The sequence below is a fragment of the Glycine soja genome, chromosome 15 (assembly GCF_004193775.1).
Source record: "Glycine soja cultivar W05 chromosome 15, ASM419377v2, whole genome shotgun sequence".
NCBI lineage: Eukaryota > Viridiplantae > Streptophyta > Magnoliopsida > Fabales > Fabaceae > Glycine > Glycine soja.
Window position 1 is genome coordinate 40014661 of NC_041016.1, and position 6000 is coordinate 40020660.

Here is a 6000-nt window from a genome sequence, read left to right on the forward strand (position 1 = left end):
CATACCAAGCCCTAGGTGCTTGTTTTAGGCCATAAAGTGCCTTCTTTAATCTATAGACATGGTCTAGTTTTTGTGAATCTTCAAACCCAGGAGGTTGTTCCACATATACCTCCTCCTGAATTAGACCATTTAAGAAAGCACTTTTGAAATCCATTTGATATAGTTTAAAATTCATAATAGATGCATATGCTAATAACATCCTAATGGCTTCTAATCTAGCTACAGGTGAAAAAGTTTCTTCATAGTCTATACCTTCTTCTTGGTTATATCCTTTTGCTACAAGTCTAGCTTTATTCCTGATTACTATACCATTTTCATCCAATTTATTTCTAAATACCCATTTAGTTCCTATGATTGGATAATCTAAAGGTTTTTCTACTAATTCCCATACATAATTTCTTGCAAATTGATTTAATTCTTCTTGCATAGCTAATATCCAATGGTCATCTATAATATCTTCTTTAAAGTTTTTAGGTTCTATTAATGAAACAAATGCCATATTATTGCATAAATCTTTGGGAGAGTGTCTAGTTGTTACCCCTTTTGAGATATCACCGATGATGTTGTCAAGAGGATGATTTCTTGAAGTTTTCCATTCTTTAGGAAGATTATCATTTTCTTGTGTTGTGTCATCTTGATCATCCTTGTCTTCATCATCTCTCTTTCTTTTCAAGTTTCTTTCTTCATTTTGAGTATCTTCCAAAGTATCTGCAATATCATCAACAAACTCCTTTCTTGGGGAGGAAATATTAGTTTCATCAAAAGTAACATGTATAGATTCCTCAATTGTCATGGTTCTTTTGTTGTATATTCTAAATGCTTTACTATGTAAGGAATACCCAAGGAAGATACCCTCATCTGCTTTGGCATCAAACTTTCCTAGACTTTCTTTACCATTGTTTAGAACAAAACATTTACATCCAAAAACATGTAAATGTGCAATGTTTGGTTTTCTATTGTTGAAAAGTTCATATGGGGTTTTCTTAAGAATAGGTCTAATTAAGACTCTGTTCATAATATACCATGCGATGTTAACTGCTTCTGCCCAAAAGTATTTTGGAAGAGGTGTGCCATTTAAAAGAGTTCTAGCAATTTCTTCTAGGGCTCTATTTTTTCTTTCTACTACTCCATTTTGTTGGGGTGTCCTTGGTGCAGAAAAGTTGTGTTCTATGCCATACTCATCACAAAACATTTCAAAATCATAGTTTTCAAATTCACCTCCATGATCACTTCTGATGGAGATAATTTTGAGATTCTTTTTGTTTTGAATGACTTTGGCAAGTCTTCTAAATGCATGAAATGCATCATTCTTATGAGTAAGAAATAAAGTCCAAGTATATCTAGAATAATTATCAACAATTACTAATGCATAGTAACTTCCACCAAAGCTCATGACCCTAGATGGTCCAAACAAATCCATGTGTAATAATTGCAATGGTTGAGTGGTGGAAACAATATTTTTAGATTTAAAGGATACTTTTGTTTGTTTACCTTTTTGGCATGCATCACATAACTTATCTTTTTCAAATTTTAATCTAGGCAATCCAATAACTAGATCTTTTGAAATTAACCTATTTAGATGATCCATGTTAATATGAGCAATTCTCTTATGCCACAACCATGGATCACAATCTTTACTTAAATAGCATCTATCATTTACAAATTTTTGTTTTAGATCAATCATGTAAACATTATTTTCTCTAAAACCTATATGTTCAATATCTTTGTCATGCTCATGCTTAATAATGCATTTTTCAGATTCAAAAGATACTTTATATCCTTTATCACATAATTGACTAACACTTAATAAACTATGCTTCAAACCTTCTACAAGCAACACATTTTCAATAGGAGTAGAAGAACTCGTACCTATTTTACCGACTCCAATAATTTTACCCTTGTTGTTGTCTCCGTATGTAACATGTCCACTTTTCTTGGGGGAAATAGTTGTGAATTTGGATACATCACCCGTCATGTGCTTGGAACATCCACTGTCTATGTACCATTTCTTCCTTATAGAATCTTCTTTGTTATTCTCATCAGATTTTGTCATGAGACACAAGTTGACTTGGTCTTCATCATGATCTTTGAGCAACCTGTTCCTGAAAATACTTTTGAAAGACAAAGAATCTAAAGAGGCCATTAATCTTGAAGTTGTGTGACTTTCTACAAGAAACCTGCTCTGATACCACTTATTGAATCGAGTGGCCTCAGAATAATTAAGAAAGACGGGGGGGGGGGGGGGGTTGAATTAATTATTCCTAAACCTTTACCAATTAAAATTACTCTTTTAAGGCTTTTACTTATGTTGTTAAGAGAATATGGAGTAGAAGAGAAACTTAACAGAAAGTAAAAGCGGAAATTAAAATACACAACGGAAAGTAAAAGAGTAAGGAAGAAGGAAACAAACACACAAGAGTTTTTATACTGGTTCGGCAACAATCCGTGCCTACATCTAGTCCCCAAGCGACCAGCGGTCCTTGAGATTTCTTTCAACCTTGTAAAAATCCTTTTACAAGCAAAGATCCACAAGGGATGTACCCTCCCTTGTTCTCTTTGAACCTAGTAGATGTACCCTCCACTAGAACTGATCCACAAGAGATGTACCCTCTCTTGTTCTCAGTCAAACCCAAGTAGATGTACCCTCTACTTGTACCACAAAGGATGTACCCTCTAATGTGTTAAGACAAAGATCTCAGGCTGTTAAACCTTTGATACTTTGTGAATGGGGATACAAAAGAATTCTCAGGCGGTTAGTCCTTTGAACACTTTTGTATTAGGGAATGAGAAGAATCAAAAGAATTCTCAGACTGTGTCGTTTTGAATTCTTTGACAAGGGAGAAGGGAGACACTAAAGAATTCAGGCGGTTAGTCCTTTTTTCTTTTGGAAAAGGGAGAAGAGAGACACAAAAAGAATTTAGGCAGTTAGTCCTTGGCGAATTCTTTTTGGCAAAGGGAGAAGAGAATGAAAAGATGAATAGCACAAGTTTTCAAGGTTTGGAAAACCAGAAAACTTCAGAAAGCTTTTGGTACAAAGAAGAAGAAGAAGAACAAAGAGATTCAAGGCTTGTAAAGGATTGATTGAATGAATGTGAAGAAAGAATGAATTGATATCGAAATGCAAAACAAAGCCTTGCTTTTATAGACTCCTCATGTCTAGTCAAGAAGGTCATTTAGAAGAGTTATAACTTTTAGAAAAACTTAAAACTAATTTGAAAAAGTCAAAAACCTTTTGAAGAGCTACATCTTTTGATTTATTCAGAAACAGTCACTGGTAATCGATTACCAAATTAGTGTAATCGATTACACAAAGCTTTTGTGTGAAAGGATGTGACTCTTCACATTTGAATTTGAATTTCAACGTTCAAAGGCACTGGTAATCGATTACCAAAACATTGTAATCGATTACAACTTTTTGAATATAATTGGAACGTTGTAAATTCAATTTGAAAACTTTTTCAAAACAATTTTGCTACTGGTAATCGATTACAACAATCTGGTAATCGATTACCAGAGAGTAAAAACTCTTTGGTAAAAGGTTTTGTCAAAAACTCATGTGCTATTCAAAGTTTTGAAAAACTTTTTAATACTTATCTTGATTGAGTCTTCTCTTCATTCTTGAATTTTGAGTCTTGAATCTTGATCTTGATTCTTGAGATCTTGAACCTTGAATCTTGATTCTTGTTTCTAGAGTTTCTTCTTGAGTCTTGAATTCTTCTTGATTCTTATCTTGAACTCTTGAATTGTTCTTGATTCACTTGAGTTGTTCTTTAATTGATCTTTGATTCACTTGAGTTGTTGTTTGATTGATCTTTGAGATTTTTGTCATCACCTTTGTCATCATCTTTTGTTATCATCATTGTTATCATCAAAACATCTTTGAATCACCTTTTATTCACCATGAAGCTTTGCTTCTTCTGTAGGGTGAAGCAAAAGATATCTCAGGTGGTTAGTCCTTCGAAATCTTTTGTATAGAGGGAGGAGGAAAGAATCAAAAGAATTCTCAGACGGTTAGTTCTTTGAATTCTTTTGGCAAGAGGGAGAAGGAAAGAAGAAGAAGAATAGCACAAGTTTTTGGGCATGAAATTTTCTTGATAAAGAAAGTATTGAACAAAAACTCATAGAAAGATGTTGAGAATAATTGAATGAAATCAGTTCTTCGAAATTCGTGTCATGGTCACATATTTATAGTCATTTGATGACTCAAGTTAAAGTTTGTGACTCTTGGTAATTTCTTTAAAACTAGTCACTTTAAAGGTTGAGACTCTCTTGAAAACTAGTCACTTCAAAAGTTGTGACTCTTTTTGAAAACTAGTCACTTTAAAAGTTGTGACTCTTAAAAAAATCTTCAGAAACTAGTCACTTTAAGACTTGTGACTTTTGGTAATTTAATTTTCAAAATAAGTCACTGGTAATCGATTACCATTATAGTGTAATCGATTACACATCAACAAATGTGACTCTTCTTGTTTAAATTTGAAAACCAACGTTTAGAAACACCGGTAATCGATTACAAGTATTGTGTAATTGATTAGACAAGTTTGAAACTGTTTTATCACAAGTTGTGACTCTTGAAATTTGAAATCTAACATTTTAAAACATTGATAATCAATTACATGCTCATGGTAATCGATTACAACTTTGTAAATTAGTTTGAAAAGAATGTTGGCTACTGGTAATCGATTACTGCGTTCTGGTAATCGATTACTAGAGAGTAAAACTCTTGGTAAAAGATTTTTCTTTGAAAGATTCTCTTGAACAAAATTGTGTTATTCAATATTTTGAAAAACTCTTTTAATACTTATCTTAATTGAGTCTTCTCTTGATTCTATACTTGAATCTTGATTCTTGATTGAACGACTCTTTGATTCTTGAAACTTGTTTTGATTGAATGACTTTTTGATTCTTGAAACTTGATTGACTCTTGATTCTTGACTTGAGTCTTTGGCATCATCAAAATAAACTTGGAAAGCATTGCTTCCACAATCTCCCCCTTTTTGATGATGACAATCCTGAAATCAAGAGAATACATGCAAGTTTTGTTCTATCATTCACTCATCTCTTTCACCCCCTTTCTTTATAAATTTATGCTTAATTTTAAAGCTTTGAAAATATAATATCTTGATTTCTAAAATACCCATTTTCTCTCCCCCTTTGGAAACATTAAAAAGACCAAAGTACAAAAAAAAATAGAATCATTCCTTAATAATATTAAAACATACATGAAGCAAAATTTGAATATCATAACGTTTAAATACATACCACTAGTCATATATCATCAAAATAACCAAGTTTAAAACACATAACATAAACATCTAAGAGCAAATAAATATAATCATCATGTTCAGTCATAATTAACTAAGTGCCAAATACTTAAACATAACCAAAGTTCAGTGAATGATGTCATAAAGCATAGCCAAATACACGACTTAAAATAAAATATAATAATAATCTAAATCTATGAAGATGGTTGTGGAAGGTCGAAGCACTGACGAACGTAACTCATATCTTCCTCAAGCTGAGTGATGCGTGTATCCATTCCTGCAAACCGTGCATCAATGGCATCAATGCGGTTGTCCAATAAGTCAAAGCACTCACCAACGAAGGTGTGGAGTCCATCCAATCTGTCAAGAATGTTGTGCATAAGAGATGAAGAATCATCTCTCTGAGGAGGTGGTGATGGAGAGCGGTCTTCTGCAGCTTGTGCGGGAGCGTCCTTCTTCACCCAAGAACCATCCCTCTCTTTGCGGTATCCAAAAGAGGAGACCACATTCACATCGATAGAGAAAGATCTCTTGACTTTAACAAAGGGCTTAGAGTCAAGAGGGACATTAAAATGATGCAGAAACAAGGTGATCAGATGGGGATATGGAACTGGAGCATTTGATCGCAATACCTTATGCATGCGATATCTCACAAGATGGGCCCAGTCGATTTGACGACCGATTTAGAAAACTCACATAATTATCAAATCTTCCTCAGAAACCTGTGCAATGTTGG